Raw genomic sequence first — 19,642 nt, 5'->3', positions numbered from 1 at the left:
TAAAACCCTTAAAATAAAAAAAGGAAAGGTCAGCTGAATCACAAGAAGGATTTCAAAAACAAAAAGGGGACCCAGCTTATAAACAAAAAAACTACAATGGCTGTTCTGTTGTTCAGTGATGATTTGTTTTCCTTCTTTGACGTTCAGTTTCCTAGTTAAACCTAATTTTATTTTCCTGAGGTAAACATACTTTTTTTAATTTCTGGAGCACCTAGTGTGTACATCATGGTACTATACTTTAAATTACTTCCACCTTAAAAAAAAAAACTTAAAAATAATTCTACAGATGAGACATCTGAAATTCAGAGAGATAGAGAATCTCCCCTGAGTCCTATGCTATTTATCATCTCAATGATCTGGGGAGTGTAAATAGAAAGAGAAGTCAGAGAAGAGAAGGACGGGTGCCCGCCCGAAGGATTCCAGAATCCAGGTGCAGAGGGGCAGTCTCCAGCATCCAAGGAAGTCCATTGACAGGCTGAAATTTATATGAGACTGTATTCATTTGACTTAAATTCCCAATTTATGAATTTTTAATGGTTCAGTTTGAAATATATGAACAAACATTTATTGAATGAATACAAAACTAGACCATGCAACTTATTCTTATCCATACAGAAGGAATTTCACATTGTTCTATCTATACAGAAAAGTTTACTGTCATTGGAAGCAGTTTTTTTTTTTTTTTTTTGGTGGGGGGGAGATTTATGTAGTTAATTGAGAGAGTTATAGACAAAGAGTGGGAAAGACAGAGAGAAAGGTTTTAAATCCACTGCTTCCCTCCCCAAATGGCCACAACTGCCAAAGGTGGGCCGAATTGAATCCAGGATCCAGGAGCTTCCTCCGGGTCTCCCACATGGGTGCAGGGGCTCAAGCACTTGGGCCATCTTCTACTGCTTTCCCAGGCCATAGCAGAGAGCTCGATTGGAATAGGAGTAGGAAGGACATGCACTGGTACCCATATGGGATGTCAGTGCTGCACGTGGAGGTTTAGCCTACTACACCACGGTGCCAGTCCCTGGAATTAGGTTTTGAATATTTTCTTTAGTATAGTCTGTCACTCTGTGGCCTAGGGAAAATGTTTTGGATTTTCTGGGATTGAAAAAGCATGGGTAGTGATTTCAAGCTTTCTTATTTCAACCACTTTCTAGGCTGTGAGTCTTTGCAAACGTGATGAATGCAACAATGCATCAAAAAGATACCATATACACACACACACACACACGTATGATATATATATACACATATGTATGATATATACATATATACACATATGTATGATATATGCATATATACAAACACACACACAACATGTAATGTGACGAAGTATGTTTTATCACAGGAATGCAAGTGTGGTTCAGCATCTATAAAAAAAAATCAATGAAATCACATCAGCAGAACGAACAACAAAAAATAAATGAACATCTCAACAGATTAAGGGAATGCTCCCGTCAAAATCCCTTAATGATAAAAAAAAATTCTACTAACAAGGTACAGGAGAAATATAGCTCAAAATTATCAAAGCTAAATGATAAACAATAGCCAATATCATACTGAATGGGAAAAAGCTGAAAATATTTCACCAGAGTTTTGGAGCAAGATAAGAACTCCACATAGACCATTCTTAGTCAATACAGTATCTCAAGTACTCACCAGAGTACTCAGGTAAAGTAAAGAAATAAAGGATGAAAATTGGGAAGGAGGAAATCAAAATACCTGTTTTTTCAGAAGACCTGATTTTAGACGGAAAAACTTAAAACACCGCAGTCAAAATATCTTGGAAGTGATAAACCAGTAAGTCACAGGATACCAAATCAATGTTAAAAAAAAAAAAAGTTGCATTCTTACACACCAATAATGATCCTCTGAAAAGGTTAGTTTAAGATCTTTGTAAAAAGTAAGCATGGGAAGAGGAGAGGGAAAAGGAAGGAGGGTGGAGGTGGGATGGAGAGTTGAATGGAAAGTATCACCATCTTCCTGAACCTCTATATATGAAGTATATGAAATTTGTATATTTTAAATAAAAAATAGGAAACAGGAAAAAAGAAACCTAAATTTATAATAGCTACAAAAATTAAATATTTAGTAATAAATACAACCAAATAAGTGAAAGATCACAATAAAATTATAAAGCACTGCTGAAATAAATCGTCAGACACATGAAAATGTGAAGACATCCCCTGTTCATGAATTAGAAGAATTAACATTTAAATCTTCATATTCCCTAGGAAATCTACAGATTCAATGCAAGTCCTATCCAAATACCAATGACATTCTTTAAACCGTCAGAAAAAAAGCTTCTAACATTCATATGGAACCAGAGAAGGCCCAGAGAAGTCAAAGTGATCCTATACACACCTGGGGGCGTAACAATACTTGATTTCACAAAGTTATAGTAACTAAAATAGGATGAAACTGGCATGAAAATAGATACAAAGATCAATGAAAAGAGAAAAAAATATATAAATACAAACATACATACATAACAGCTACCTGATTTTTTGATGAAAATCCCGAAGTCTTTTCAATAAGTGGTGCTGACAATACTAGATAGACATATATAGAAGAATGAAATTAAATGCCTGTCTTTCACAACATATAAAAATCAACTCAGATGGATCAAAGACCCGAAAATACGAAATTGCTGGAATACAACATAGGGAGACACCTCTTAAAAGAGGCAGAGGCAATGACTTTTTGTTTAAAACCCCAGAAGTTCAGGTAGCAAAAGTAAAACTAGATCAAACTCTGAAGCTTCTGTACAGCAAAGAAAACAGTAACAGAGTGAATAAACCACCAATGGAAAGGGATAAAATACTTGCAAACTACTTACTTATCCAACAAAGGATTAATAGCCAGAATATCAGGAACTCAACAAATTCAAAATCAAGCATCCAATACAGTTAAGAAATGGGCACAAGGGGCCTAAAAAGACAATTCTCAAAAGAAAAAAAAAAAAGGAAATGACCAACAAATATATGAAAAAAACTATTACGAGCCATCAGAGAAATGAAAATAGGGGCCCACACTGCAGCATTCTAGGCTAAGCCTACGCCCACAGGGCTGGCGTTCCATGTGGGCACTGGTTCATGTCCTGGCTGTTCTTCTGATCCAGCTCTCTGCATATGGCCTTGGAAAGCAGTGGAAGATGGCCAAAGTGCTTGCGTCCCTGCAACCACCTGGGAAGAAGCTCCTGGCTCCTGGTTTTGGATGGGCTCAGCTCTCACCAATGTGGCCATCTGGGGACTGAACCAGTGTATGGAAGACCTTTGTGTGCCTACCTCTCTGTCTGTAACTCTGCCTCTCAAGTAAATCTTTTTTTTTTTTTAAAAAGAAGAAATGCAAATCAAAACCCCAAAAAGATATCACCTCATAACGCTAGAATGCCTATCAAAAAGAAAAAGTAAAAAATTCTAGCAAGGATATGGAGAAAGGAGAACTCTCCTATACTGAGTGTGGGAATCCAAATGAGTACAAGCACTGAGGAAAACACCGTGGAGATCTCTTAAAAACTAAGAATAGCACTGCCATATGACTCGACAATCTCAATACTCTGTATACATCCAAAAGACATGAAATCACTGGATCTAAGAGACACCTGCTCCACCATGATTACTGCAGCACTGTTAACAACGGCCAAATTATGGAATCAACCAACGAATCCATCATCTGATAAAGAGATCAAGAATTTGTTGAGTATCTACCAAATGGAATACTATTCAGCCATTTAAAAATGAAATCCTGTCCTTTGCAGCAAAATGTATGCAACTGGAGGATATCATGTTAAGTGAAAAAGGCCAGACACAGAAAGACAAATAACACGTGCACGGCTTCACATACGCAAGCTAAGAACCTGACTGCATAATGATGAATAAAGGATGGCAGGCACTGCGGCGGATGAAGGGAGTTTCGACGAGGGGCACAATATCAGAGTCGGATCAATGGAATAAGTTCCTATCGTTACACAGCACAGTGAGGAGACTAGCTCACAATAACCTAGTATATGTTACATGAACACACAGAAGAAATTCCAGGCCTTCTGTCATAAAATAGTGACAAAGAAAGGGAAATGCTGATCATCCCATTTTTCAACAGGACACAGTACAGGCATGCACCGAGACATCATCCTGTAGACCCTAGGTATGTGAAATTATTGCTAATGTCAAAATTTTCAGAAAACAGAACCATACCGTGCACCAGCAACACCACCACTGGGTACATGTCCCACAGAAAGGAACTAAGTGTAAGTAGTTCTGTGTATCTATAGCTCCGTGTCTGAAGCACCAGGGAGCAGTTCATACATCTACAGTCCCATGTTTGAAGCACATTTTCAGCCATGAAGGAAAAAGCAAGGAGCATCTGGTGTGCCCATCAACAACGATAATCACTTGCCTCTTGAAACAGCAGACCAATAAAACCCACCTGCCAAACGGCATGTGAGAGTAACCACTTCTCCAAATGCCACCGTGGGAGAAAAAGGAATGATTTAAGTTTTGTCTGCAAAGCAGACATTCCTGGGGGACTTTTCCAACTGGGTTGGATGGAATAGGAAAACCACAATCAGAACTCCAAATTGACAGGCATAAGATGTCCCCAAATCAGATATGCTCGGGAGCAGAAACTCATTCTCATACCACAGTCCCCACTAGGAGGGCAAGGATGCAGATAAAGTAGACTGCATTTCTGTCTCACTAAAAGGGAATAGTATCTTGGCAAACAAAATGAGCAGAGAGTTCATCAGACGAAGTGGTCAGGAGTTTGTTGTATATATGCAAAATGGAATACTATCCAGCCATTTGAAAAGAATGAAGTCCTGTCACTTGAAGCAAGAAGTATGGAACTGGAAGTAAGTGAAAACAATCCAGACACAGAAAGACAAATACTGTACCCACTCCCTCACAAACACAAGCTAAAAACAATCGGGGGCCAGTGCTGTGGCACGGTAGGTTAAGGCTCTGCCTGTGGTGCCAGAATCCCATGTGGGCACCGGTTCTTACCCCTGCTGCTCCTCTTCTGAACCAGCTCTCTGGTTATGGGTTGAGAAAGCAATGGAAGGTGGCCCTAGTGCTTGGGCCCCTACATCCACTTTGGGAGACCCACAAAAAGCTCCTGGCTCCTGGCTTTGAATTTGCTCTGCTGCAGCTGTTGCAGCCATTTGGGTAGTGAAGGAGCAGAAGGAAAACATCTCTCTGTCTCTCCCTCTCTCTGCAGCTCTGCCTTTCAAATAAAAATAAATAAATCTTTAAAATACACCAATCTGAATATATACTAATTAATAAAGGATGTAAGAGGTTGGAGGGAAAATGCAAGGAGTTTGGATGATGGGTACCAAGTCAGAGTAAGATCAAAGAAATAACTTCCTAATGTTACACAGAATAATGGAGAGGATAGCTCACAATAATGGAGTATGTGTTGTATGAACATACAGAAGAAATCCCAAGACTTCAATCATAAGTACTGACAAACAAAGGGAAATACTGATCACCCCATTTTTAATCAGGACACATTACAGACATGTACCAAAATATCATACAGCAGCCCTTAAGTAGGTACAATTATTGTTAACTTCAAAATTAAAAAAAAAATAACCTTCACATGAACTAGAAACTCCATTGCTGTGTATACACCAAATGGACAGGAACTAAGTATTTCAGATACTTTTGGTCCCATGTGTAATGCACCAGGGATGACGTACTTAGACTCTGATGACATTTTCAGCCACGAAGAAAGAAGCAAGGAGAAGTCTGGTGTTGGCTTACATAACAGGAAGCACGTGCCATTTGCTACAGCAGGTCAATAAAATCCACTTGCCAGGTAGCATGTGAATAATCACCACTCCAAGTGCAACCGTGCAACAAAGAGGAATGACAGTTTTGTCTACACAGCAGGTATTCCTTGGGAACTTCCACAACTGACGTGGATACAATAGGAAAGCTACAAGCTGAAATCCAAGTCGACAGGCCTATGATGTCCCAAATAACATAAGCCAGGGAGACTCCACTATGAAAGCAAGGATGCAGATAATACATAGTGCGGTTTTGCTACATTAAAAGGCAGTAGAATTTTGGCAATCAAAATAGCTGAGAGTTGGTCAGTGAGGTTAGGCCCGTAGCACAGATATCAACAGTGTCCCACCAAAGGGGGTACTCCAATGTAAGGGTATGGACTATCCAGTTTGAGGCCACACAAAGGCCACTAGCAATTGGTGATGTCCCAAGAATTGGTGGACATGTGAATTTCAAGATGGCCTTGAGTGAGGGTGGGCTGCTCAAGGACCAGTAGGATGATCACACGTTCTGCCCACTTCCATCTAACTTGAGATTCCCAGTGGCTGGAGGCCAGGACACAGCTCATGATGCTGAGTGAGGTAGTCCAAACTCTCTGTGAGTCAAACAGTAGTGTCACTAAAAGCTCACAGCTAAGTTCAAGTCCTTTACCCATGTGAGCCTCAGAACCACAAACTATCCGCCAAGGTGCAGCCTTGTGGGTGACTGGTGAGATAGGTGGGTCTTAGGGTTCACTAGAGGTGAGGATGTTGGTGTTATCACAAAGTGAAAATGTGCTGGGCTTCCTTGGTTGAAACCGAGTCACTGAGGAGAAGGAGTTATATGGGGATTTGCTGAGGAATTTTTCTGAATTCCTTTTTCAAAACGTACACCAAAAATTTGAGGTTGCAAGCTCTCACCTCCTATGGGACTAGGGTCCACACTGACTGGGACAAGGCGTCAGATGCTGATGTTTGAGGCCCATTTTTCCTCCTCCTCTTGATTATCAGTTGAAACAACGTCCTCAACATAGTGTCACAGGTGGATGCTAGATGACAACTGAAGGCCAGCCAGAGCCTGTTAACACAGACCACGAGCCCTGGGGGACCAGAGGCAGCCCACAGAAGTCTCAGAAAGGTGCAGTGTTGGCCTTCAAGTTAAAAAGTAAATGGCCCCAAATCTCCACCGGACACAATAAAATGCTTGCCACACCAATAATGGCAAAATTCTCAGGGGCAGCCTGGTAATGTCAAGTAAGGCGAATTCAAAGCGAGGCATGACCTTCTTGAGGTCGTGGTAATCTGCAGGATGCCTCCAATCCTATCCTCCAGCTTTGAGAAGGTGCTTGATGAGTGGGTTAATAGATGACTCAGCGTATTTCAGACAATACTTCTACTACGTCAGGGACAGCTATGCCAATTCCCCACTTGTCTTGCCTGAGTGGCTATTTTAGGGTGCTGACAATATAGGGAGGTGTGTGGTAAATGTCCAGGCTCTAGGCAAGCATGCCACATCAGTACAAAAGACTTGGGCTTGATCTAGGTGAAGAACAGAAGTGTTAGGCTGTCCATACCAAGGAACAGAAATGACAGCTGAGCAGTGGGCAGAAGCAACACAAGGACTCATGGGAAGAGGTTGGGTCCTGTCTTAATGATGGCCATGGCAGTCGACCCAAGGGCATGTCCTCTCCATAGTCTGTCAATGAATATTGCTGGGCAGATGCACTCTACTGGGAAAGATCACAATGCCGTAGGAGTTAGTGCCCAATGATCCACAAGGCTCTATAATGTGACCCTGCTACACGGTGGTTGCCATCCATAAAGTTGCCTGGTGATGACAGCTTACCTTCGTGTGCAGAAGAAGCCTACCATTGTTGAATCTCTGGTGGTCTTCTGTCTAGAAGGCATCCGTGGTGTCCAGAGGGTCTGGAGAAACTCATGAGACTTGCCTGAAGTGAGCCAGTAGGCAGCAGTGCAGCCTGCAAAGCCATTGGCTTTGTTGTTGATGCTCAGAATAGGTCCCATCATGTACACAATGGATCAGAGCAAGTCAGAGAGCACCACATTCGATTACATAGCACTGGACTGCAGGGAGATGTTGAAGGAAACTCTGGCTGTGAACACTCTACGTGTCCACCTTGCTATTTCCCAGGATGCGCAGCGTTTGCATAGCTTGATGAACTTCTGAAGTGGACGCCAACAGGGCCAGAAATTTTGCTTGGTCCTGTGGTGGGACCGCTCTTACAAATAACGACGGGAATGCTGACGTTGTGGAACTGCAGGTAAGGCGTCAGCTAACAAAGCTTCCATTTCATATTGTAGTGCTGGGTCATGCCCCAGCTGCTATGCTTCGACTCCAGCTTCCTCCTAAGGTGCAAGGAAAGACAGTGGATCCTGTCTGAAGATCTCAGGCCTCTGCAACCCATGTAGGAGAAGAAGATGGAGTTCCTGCTCCTGGCTTCACCTTGGCTAATCTGTAGCTGACGCAGCCATTTGGAGAGCGAGGTAGTGGATTGGACAATATCCCGATATCTCTCCCTCCGTAATGTTTTTTTTTTTTTTCCAAATAAAAAATCATTACAATATAACAATAGCCAAGGAACTGAGACAGAGTTGTTAAGATGCCATTTGGGTTATCAACGCCCCATATCAGAGTGCCTGGATTTCCGTACAATCTTCTTGCAGTCCAGTTTCCTGCTAATGTACACTCTGATGGGTAGCAGGCATTGGGTCAGATACTTAGGTCTCCTCCACCCCCGTGAGAGAAGTGGATGGAGCTCTTGGCTTCCGACTTTGGCCTAGCCCTTCCATAATGTTTGCAGGCTCCGGGGTTGAGGCCAACAGATGGAAACATTTTTCTCTATCTCACACTGCCATTCTAATAAATTAGAATATAAACGCATCAATACATTGTATTTGGCATGGCAATTAAAGACATCATCTTTGGTGCCAGCATCCCATTACAGAGTAATTACAGAGGATCAACACCTGGTCGTGCATTCAAATCCAGGTTTCTGCTTATGTATACCCTGGGAAACAACAGAGGATGGCTCAGATATTTGGGCCCTTGCCACTCAAGTGGAGTGATCCAGCCAATGGGAAATTTGTCTTCTTGTCTTTCAATGAAACAATGAATAACGCTTAAGCAAATGAATAAATAATTCCACTGGGTCCAAGGTACCTTGTATGGGACTGTCCTACGGGCAGCTTTGCCATTCAGGAGTGGGGGCTGCACATAGTCGCTGAAGAATGCCTAACAGCCTCAGTAGCTCTCTTTTTTTCTTAATTGTACGCCATACACGGAAATATAGAGGCTCCTTCTGTAGTGTGGTGTTTAACATGCTCTGGACACCCACTGCAGTAGAAAAAGGGACAGTTTATGGTCACCCTCTGTGCAAACATGACGCCATCTGTTTGTGCTTTCCAGACAAGTCGGACAGGATCTTGATGTAGTTCCGTGAGAGCTGCCAGCTGCCAACTCTGTTGCCCGGTGATTTATAGACTACTTCCTGTCAGGAACACGGCAAGGTTGCCCTTCTCAATGCGTCCCTGTCCAGTCTTTGAGCAGGCTTTGTGTCTCCATCCACAGCAAGGTGTGTACCTCTATGTGGACTTCCTTGGTGTCTGAGATACGGCACTTCACCATCTGAGACAGCTGCAGAGGAGGCAACTACTTTCTTACATGTCCTGGGTGGTGCCTGGCAGCATGTGAGGGGCAGCCGGCAGTCATCTGGTGCATCCAGACTCACCATCTCACAGCACACAAGACTCTGCATCACCCAGGTGCAGGTACAAATGTCTGAAATGATCCCATGAGATCATGTTACTTATATGCTGCGGACAGCAACACTCAGCACACAACCTTGTAAGAAGCCTCACTGTCTCACTGGGAGTCGGGGGGGGCACAGAAAGCAGTGATAAACCAATGGGTGAACCCATGCACTTCATCAGCAATGTCAGTCCACAAGTCTGCCAGGTACTACTCTAATTCCCCCATGGCAAACAACAGAGAAATTTTCCACAGGTAAACTTTTAAGCCTCTATGACATGCTCTTATATTCATAACATGAAATATTCCTCAACACAACTATTAACAATAACTGAATTCAACAACATTGTAGAATACATGATGTTGTGCATGGAAAAATCTAAACACTCCACCAAAAAATGCTTCAAGATGAAAAACCAATTCAGTAAAGTCACAGGTTACATAATCAACATACAAAATACAGTAGCTTCTTTATATTCTAATAACCAACTTGCCAAAAATGAAATTTAAACATTAATCCCATACATAATAGGGACAAAAATAAAACATTTAGGAATAAATGTACCCAAATAAGTAAAAAGATATCTACAATGAAAATTCTAAAACATTGAAGAAATAAATCATCAAGGACTCCCAAAATGGAAAAAAATAGAACTTGCTCATGGATTGCAAGAATTAGTATAATTAAAATACCTATAAAGCAACCTACAAGTTAAATGAAATTCCTATCAAACACCAATGACATTTTTTTTACAGAATGAGAAAATAATCCTAAATTCCATAAGAAATCACAAAATATCAATAACAGCCAAAATGATCCTTAGCAAAATAAAAAAATCAACTTGGACATGTCAGAATACCAGACTTCAAAGCTTACTACAAAGCTATAGCAATCAAAGCAGCATGATCATGGAAAATTAATTAATTAATTAATTAATCCACACAGGGAGAGCCAACTGATTTTTCATGAAAGTGCCCAGACTATACATTGGAAAAAAGTACAATCTATTCAGTAAATGGTGCTGGCAAAACTGGATGCATATATGTAGAACTGAATATTACAGAACCATAAAAAAATTAAAACGCTGTTATTTCTATCAAAATCGTTGCAACTGAAGGACTTCACGCTCAGTGAAATTATCCAGACACAGTAAGACAAATATTAGATGTTCTCCTTTATATATGGGAGCTAAAATTTTCTTTTAAAAAATGAGAAAACAACAAAAAATACAAAAAAGAAAATAATGCCTCTGTGTATCAGTATTGCTGCAAATACAGTTTTGTCACACTTTCTTTTATATCTTTGTCAAACAAATTCTTAAGAATGATATGCTGGCCGGTGCCGTGGCTCAATAGGCTAATCCTCCACCTGAGGCGCCAGCACACCGTGGGTTCTAGTCCCGGTCCGGGCGCCGGATTCTGTCCCGGTTGCCCCTCTTCCAGGCCAGCTCTCTGCTATGGCCCAGGAGTGCAGTGGAGGATGGCCCGGGTGCTTGGGCCCTGCACCCGCATGGGAGACCAGGAGAAGCACCTGGCTCCTGGCTTCGGATCAGGATCAGCGTGATGCACCGGCCACAGCGCGACGGCCGTGGCAGCCACTGGAGGGTGAACCAACAGCAAAAAGAAAGACCTTTCTCTCTCCTCTCTCTCTATCCACTCTGCCTGTCCAAAAAAAAAAAAAAAAAAAAAAAAAAAAAGAGAGAGAGAGAAAAGAATGATATGCTACTATTATAATTTTAATAATTCATGATCGTTTTAAAATTTACTGTGTATGAGCGCAGCTGACATTTTTATACAAACCTCTGATTTAATAAATATAAATCTCGTAAGCACACCTTTTGGATTATAGTCATTCTTCCCCCCCATACCCTCCCTCCCACCCACAAACCATCCCAACTCCTACTCCCTCTTCCATCCCATTCTTCACTGAGATTCATTTTTAATTATCTTTACATACAGAAGATCAACTCTATACAAAGTAAAGATTTCAACAGACTGCACCCACACAGACACACAAAGTTGAAAGTACTGTTTGAGGACTAGTTTTACCGTTAATTCTCATAGTACAACACCTTAAGGACATAGGTCCTACATGGGGAGCACGTGCACAGCGACACCTGTTGTTGATGTAACAACTGACACTCTTATATTTGACATCAGTGAGCACCCTAGGCTCTTGGTCATGAGCTGCCAAGGCTATGGAAGCCTCTTGAGTCCACAAACTCCAACATGATTTAGACAAGGCCATAATCAAAGTGGAAGTTCTCTCCTTCCTTCAGAGATAGGTACTGACCGCTCTGACAGCCCTTCCTTTCTCCTGGGATCTTACTCCCAGAGATCTTTCATGTGGGTGACTTTTTGCCACAGTGTCTCAGCTTTCCATGCCTGGAATGCTCTCATGGGCTTTTTAGCCAGATCCGAATGCCTTAACGGCTGACTCTGAGCTAGAGTGCTGTTCAGGGTATTTGTCATTCTATGAGTCTGCTGTGTGGCCTGCTTCCCATGTTGGATCATTCTCTCCTTTTTAATTCTATTACTATTAGCAGACACTTGGTCTTATTTATGTGATCCCTTTGACACTTAATGCCATCTTACTAGTTAAAGTGATCAATTCGAGTATACAACTGATCCTAAAGATGGGACTTCGTTTGTTTGATAATTTTTATGGCCCTTGCCTATATTCTTCCTTACTAGCTGAACTCTTTATGAGTGAAATATAAAGCTCTTAGGAGGCAAGTTAAAAAAAATACACTATTTCAAAAATAATAAAAGATTTAAAGAGAATGACAAGCCCTTACTTTCTAAATTTTTGGTTTGTTAAGAATAGTATACAAACTGCAATGTCTCTGTAGGGATTCTCAAAATCCAATAAAATCTCAATTATGAAAAAAAGCTTATCTCGTATTCATTGTATTGCTCTGATGCTATTCAATTTCACATACACGTGAAAACATACTACCATTTTCTTAATTAAAGGAAACAATCTAAAATAAATATTCATCACCAACTTAAAATGCAGCATAATAGCCTTTTGACTGAGCACGTCAAGAAAGAACCATTCAGTCATTTACAGGTTATGTTTTTGTATTGATTAACCTTTTTCAAATACCATAATATTAGTTGTGACATTAATCATTTAAAACCCCTTAACCTTATACACCAAGTAACATGTTGGTATTTTTACTTACATTTTATCCACAAGAGTTGTACATATGTATGGGCTAGTGTGACATTTCAATACTTATATAAAATTTGTACTGATCAAATCTACATTTCTCTTTGGACATTATTTTACGCTTAGAGCCTTGAGCTCGTGTACTTGGTTTGCTAATAAAAGATCTAACAGAGATTACTGTGAGCTACACACAGCCCACTGTGTGACTTTAGGAAATGACTCAATGATCTACTGCCACTAGGATACAGCATCATCCGTAAACCCTTTTTTCCACCTCGTTTTAATATCGCAACTGGTTTCAAAAGCAAAACACAGAGAAACAATAAAGGGGAGAGGGGGAGAGACAAAGAGAGAAAGATACCCACCCGTCTAGCAGTTCATTACCCAAATGCCCACAAGGGCTGATCTGACCCAGGCTGAGCTGGGAGATGGTCTCCAAGGTGGTAGCAAGAATCCCACTACTTAAACCATCACTGCTGCCACTGGTATCCTGAGCATTGTCTTTCCCACTAGGCCAAACATCCATCCTTCAAAAAACTCTGACATAGCCTCATATAGCCCTGGCTTCCAGAGGAGGAGGCCACAGTCCCCTGTCTTGACCCCATCACTGCATGGTCTCCTACTCCCCAATCACCACACATGCCCCCATGTGTGCCTCCCACAACCTCCCTAACTTCAACCAGCCCACTGTCTTCTCTGGCATAAGGGCCACATCATAATACAGCTTCAGATATCTGTATGTGGATACTCAGTTTGGTTCTGCCTGAGATATGGGTACCCGGGTCTGCTGAGTGTACACTTAACAACCCCAGTGTGCAATGAGGCCCATTGTCACCTGGGGACCTAGTACCACAGATAGAACAGAACATCAGAGCACTGAAGCTAGGACGGCGGCACGGGACTCAGACCACGAGCCAGCAGTAAGGGCCAACCTGGCTTCTGCCAGCTTCTGCCAAGCTCCTGCTCAACTCCAGCCACAGCATCTGGTTAAACGGATCCAACGGAAGACACTGGGAACCCTGGCCCACCAGGGCTGCCAAACATGCAGTCACTGGACGTAAGGGCCCACATCTGAGGCAGAAGCAACCTAGCTATCCACATGTACAAAACTGAAACTGTGGCACGGCACTGTCACACCACATATTAAAATCAACTCAAAATGAACTGAGAGTCCACACAGAAGATCTGAACCCTTACAACTTATAAAATAGAAAAATCCTTGACATTAGCCTCAAGAGTGGTTGCTCATGTGTTAACAATTAAGCACATGAGCAAATAAAAGGAAATGAAACTACAACAAACTAGTAAAGCAAGGATCAATGAAATGAAAAGGCAAACCAATGAATAGGAGAGAATGTTAGCAAACCAGATGTGCGATCAAGGGAGTAATACAAGGAATGTGCACCACTAAGAAGCAAAGAATACAATTAAAAAGGGACAAAGGACTGAATCAATGTTTTCCAGCAAAGACATACAATGTACCCAGTGGGTATGTGAAAAAGTTCTGAACATTGCTAACATCAGCAAAATGCAAATCAAGATGACAATGGTTATTATCTCCTATCTGTTAAATGGCTACTGTTAAAAAGCTAAAAGATAACAAGTATTGGGCACAACATAGAGAAAACGAACACACATTATTGGAGGGAAGGTACACTGTACCGTCCATTATGAAAAACAATATGGAAGTTCCTCAAATACAATTTAAAAAGGAACAACCTTTATTGACCATGAATCCAAAAGAAAATCACCATCTCAATGAACTGTCTGCACCCCCACATCACTTCAGCATCATTCACAATTGCACGATATGGAAATAATCCAAATGTTTGCTGATGGACCCATAAGGAAAAATGGGATACACACACAGTGGCATCCTCGCCAAACCTTAAAAAGAAAGGAAATATTACTACTTGTCACAGATGGATCCAAAAGTATGGAACTATAGGACATGACCATGAGGGAAACAAGACACACAGAAATGAGCACTACTACACGATCACACTTCCGTGTGGAATATACAAAGTCCAACTAACACAGTCAGAGAGCAGGATGGTGTCTGTGATGAACTGGGAGCATGAAACTGAAGAGAGGGCAGTCAAACGATACAAACATATGGTGATGGGGCTGGAGCTGGGGTGTAAAAAAAAAGCCTGAGCCTCCACCGGCACTGCCAGCATCGCGTGTAAGCACCAGACCAGGTCCCAAGTGCTCCACTTACCATTCCCCTCCCCGCTAACGTGCCTGGGAAAGCACTAGAAGATGACCCAAGGACGTGGGCCCCAGTGCCAAAGTGGGAGACCTGGGGCAGAGCCCTGCCACTGAGGACATCTGAGGAGGGAAATAATGCATGAGATGAGATATCCCTCATCCTCTCGCTCACCCTGTCTGTCTCTGCCTTACTCTCTTTATCCCTCTCTCCCCTTTTCTCTGTTTCCTGCCTTTCAAAAGAAATGTACAGGGGTCGGCACCGTGGCTCACTAGGTTAATCCTCCACCTGCGACGCCCGGCATCCCATATGGGCACCGGTTCTAGTCCCGGTTGCCCCTCTTCCAGTCCAGCTCTCTGCTGTGGCCAGGGAGTGCAGTGGAGGATGGCCCAAGTGCTTGGGCCCTGTACCCCACGGGAGACCAGGAGAAGTACCTGGCTCCTGCCATTGGATCAGCGCAGCACGCCAGCCGCGGCGGCCATTGGAGGGTGAACCAACGGCAAAAGGAAGACCTTTCTCTCTCTCTCTCTCTCTCTCTCTCTGTCACTGTCACTGTCACTGTCCACTCTGCCTGTCAAAAAAAAAAAAAAAAGCATAGGAGTGTCAATGAGAGGGCAGGTACGGTAGAAGAATTACTGCTACCAATAAATACAGCTGCTAAAGCTGCAATTATTGAATGCATAAAGTATGTATACCTTAAATAAAAGTTGTCTGGGAAAATACATAAAGAAATAAAATTTGAAAAAGTTACAAAACACGGTAAAAGTGATAAATTTGTTAAGTGGCCTCATTGTACTAATCCTTTCATAGTGTACTGTAAGTACCAGGAGAGTCGAACGGTCTGTGTGAAAATGCAATATGCAGATCAGACTCACATCGAAACACAGAGAACGTGCCTTGAATAGATAGAATTTTTGTTTCTCAGTTACACTGTGAAAAGGCTGGAAAAAATAAAGCATTCAAAAATAGGTTCCTATACTTAAAATGCATCATAAAAGTTAAGGAACTTAGGTTAATATTGTGGGGTTTTGGTAGGCTTCATGGGACAGAAATGATGCTAAAACATTCATGATTGGGGCTGGCACTGTGGCATAGCGGGTGAGGCCACCAAATGCAGTGCTGGCATCCTACACGGGCACCAGTTCAAGTCCCAGCTGCTCCACTTCCAATCCAGCTCTCTGCTATGGCCTGGGAAAGCAGTGAAAGACGGCCCAAGTCCTTGGGCCCCTGAACCCACGTGGGAGACCCAGAAGAGGTTCCTGGCTCCTGGCTTCACATTGGCACAGTTCCGGCCCTTGCAGCCAACTGGGGAGTGAACCAGCAGGTGGAAGACCTCTCTCTCTCTCTGCCTCTCCTTCTATCTCTGTGGAAGTCTGACTTTCAAATACATAAATCCTTAAAAAGAACATTCACAACTTGACTAAACTAAATTTCAGGAGATTTATATCTTGAAAATAAAGATTCGGGAATTCCATCAAGAGAATATTTAAGACAATATCCAAGTAACATAATGCATTGTCGCCCCACCCCACCTCCCTCAAACTGAAAACTCAGAAATACAACATGAAAGGAAATGTATCTGAAGGAAACCAGGAAAGTGAAAAGTGAAACGAGAATCCTAAATTACTATGTGCTATTCTCCCACCAATGTGTGCACATTCCTATGTGCATTTAACATAGCTACTATTATAGGCAGGTTGTGAATTAGCCCAATTAAACTATGGAATGGAAAATGCAGGGCCTGCTTCATCAGTAGGCGACCAGTGACACTGCAAGAAAATGTTAACATAATTTAAATGTCTTTAAAGTAGCACTCTGAAAACCACAGATATACCAATTCATTGAAGGATTTCCTGGACTCCATGCCTGTTCTCTCACTACAGAACTCCCAAATATTTGCAACATTGAACTGCAAGTCAGTTTTAGTTTTCCCATTCATAATTACTGAGGTGTACATAACTCACAAACAAAACAAAGGCATTGTGTGAGGTGAAGACTCCATCTAGTCTCCCCCCCCCCCATAGATACGATTCTAGTCAAACACAGGGAAAGCATCTTAAGACGTTTGGCGTAAACCACTTTAATTTTGGAATTTCCCCAGAAAGTTTCTAAATTTTAACTTCCTGTTAGTAGTACACTAGTAGTTGCTAGCCTAGGGAGAGGCTAGGCTTATGGGAGATGATAAAGTTTTATGGTGGTCACAGGAGCAGAGGTTGTGGAAAAGGAATTGAGACACAAAAGCGAAAAGCCAAAGAATCACGTATTCATGTGGCTTCCAGAAGGGTGTGGGGACCAGCCAGCCTTTGAGATGCCTGGTGAACGTTATCAGAGAACATGTGTGGACTGGGAGCATGACAAAACAAGAGAACAGATTTTTCCGGGTTTGTTGTGTGTGAGGGAAAAGAATTATGGAATCAAGGAATCAAGTTTGAAAATAGCCAAAATGAGAAAACCGTGGGCAACATAAACAGGTCTAGCTAATGATGGGAGAAAAAGCCAAGACCCTCCTGAAACACGGTACAGAGATGAGGCTGTCTAGGATGAGAAGACCAGTGAGAACAAACACTTAGACTGAACATGGGGTCATTTCAACATCTGGATTTGAATAATCAGGACTAAGAGGAACACCAAGAGTGGATAATGAGGAAACTGGAACATCCATGATGACTCGCCTCAAGGGGTTGTTACCGATTAGTCCCTGCTCAGCATCTCCTAAAATGAAAACCAAGGAATGATCCTTGGATGTCAACACTAGTGAATGCTAACCAGCAGGAAGGAAGACTCGATTCTCCACATACTATAAGAACCAAACCACAAAACACAATACCTAGGGATTCTGAAATTCTGTGTTGTTTAAACACACGGACTAACAGGGATTTCGTTTCGTCAACCAAAGTTTCACAACCAATGGCATGGCATCCATTGTGGATACTGTGCAGAAACAATACCCCTCTCCTCTCTGACCTAAAAATATCATAATCCAAGTGATTTCTGTCGCTCCCCCTCTTCGTGGAGGAGAAACACAGGACCCTGCACTGTTCTTTCTGTCTGCTCGGCCCTCCCCGGGTTTGCTGCTGGTTCTTCCCGGGTTGGCTACTGTCCCTTCCACCTCCGTGGAAGGGCAGTTCCCCCTGGCCGCATTCCCCACTTCCGCAGGGGAGCAGCACACCGCCGGCCGGTTCTCTCGGGGGCTGCACGGGTTCCCTTAGATGTTCCCCATAGATGTTCCCGGTGCATGCCGTTTCTCTCCTCCTTTATAGTCCTCCTCTGCCAATCCCAACTCGGCTGCCCACACGCCGAGTACGCTGCTCTCCAATCAGGAGCAAGTCCTACAGTTAATTGGCTGAACTGGAGGCAGCTGTGCGGAAGCTGTTTACTTCTCTCCCAGCGCCATATTGTGGGAGAGCAGATGCATAGAATAAGTCTTAATTCCAGTAACTCAGTCCAGTCCGGGCTGCTCCCCACAATTTCAATATTTCAAAATCTAACTTAGAAATAAAAAGAACCAGTATTGAGTTATTCAGAACCTTATAGTTTTATACCTGCAACAAATATACTTAGGGAATAATGCTTCCTTCTCAAACTTTCGGTGCCATCCTCTGATCTACTTGCCTCTGATGATAAACAGAGTCCCCACAGTCCTAGCTAATGTAATAATATGACTGGGATATGTGAAGTTTACATCGTATGTCTCCCCATATAGCCGCATTCGTTAAGACGATCTAACAATATCTTGCTAAAGAACTTTTTCATAAAATTAGGGCAACACTGGATATCACAGAGGCAGAATTAGAATTCAGTGGGGCAATGACATCAATATACAACCATTTTGGGGGGTTTCCCAGTCAATGCTATCACTGCTGTGTTGCAGAACCTTCCATGTAAACTGAGATAAACTAGCTTAGCAAATTAGGAAAAACAGGAGTCAAAGCCTGTGAGCAGGAACTTCCTTTCTGGATGACTAGATCCGTTTTCTCAGCTCCTATCCACCAAGCAGAACTATAAATCCAGAAAATAACACAAGAAACCTGGAAATTAACGCAGTCGCTGGGCATCGTAAGTGCCCACCCGACAGAAGATGACTCACCTGCTGGTTCACCCATCCTGGCATGACAATTCAGCCAGGTAGGCCCATTCCTTCTGGAACCGTATGTGATACCTCCGAGCACATACACATTTTACGATATACAATGTAAAGCCTATTTAGAACATGTGACATGAAATTTATAATATATAATACAAATTGAATATACAGCATTCAATTTATAACATACAATATAATACACAATTTATCCTTCCTTTCCCCTGGCTCCTGAAGGCCCGAGTGTCCCCTGCCTGTGGCCAGGGCCGGCATATGATACGCACAAACATTTCAAGAAGACTCACCAGGCGAGGAGGGACAAACCTGAGGGTCCTGTTGAACCTACTGCCACTCCTCCGACACCAGCAGCCCGGCCCTTCGTGCAGGTGTTGCTCTTGGCTGCTCACCTCCTTGTTCGAAGGCTTGGCGCCAGTGCTCAGCACATGTTCCAACAAAGAACTCCACGACGCTGAATGCTAAGAAGAGAAAAGGGAAACAGCAACACTGAGCACCCTTTTTATAAACTCGGTATTCGACAGCATGCGTCAATTCTGATTGGATTCCCTTCAGGCACCAACCAATCAGAAAACAAAGACCAAGCCCACACAGGCTTGCACACGGGATGTGGCTCCAGGCTTCTCCGGAGC

General features: G+C 42.6%; 1 protein-coding gene across 11 annotated transcripts in view; it reads right to left on the bottom strand.

The window, feature by feature from the left end:
• LOC127486659 (rho GTPase-activating protein 20) overlaps positions 1-19,453 on the bottom strand; it is a 48,342-nt gene extending 28,889 nt beyond the window's left edge. The window contains exon 1 of one of the 11 annotated variants that reach the window (XR_016228812.1): positions 19,301-19,415. The gene's annotated coding sequence lies outside the window, so the exon portion shown is untranslated. Of the gene's footprint in view, positions 1-7,607; positions 11,233-19,001; positions 19,272-19,300 lie in introns of those variants that run through there. The other 10 variants (XR_016228811.1, XR_016228810.1, XR_016228809.1 and 7 more) reach the window with 10 other exon arrangements.
• Positions 19,454-19,642: the final 189 nt, after the last annotated feature.

The sequence above is a fragment of the Oryctolagus cuniculus genome, unplaced genomic scaffold (assembly GCF_051225735.1).
Source record: "Oryctolagus cuniculus isolate XC-2025 breed Fujian yellow rabbit unplaced genomic scaffold, ASM5122573v1 ptg000086l, whole genome shotgun sequence".
NCBI classification, from domain to species: Eukaryota; Metazoa; Chordata; class Mammalia; order Lagomorpha; family Leporidae; genus Oryctolagus; species Oryctolagus cuniculus.
This window is presented reverse-complemented; position numbering and strand designations above follow the sequence as displayed.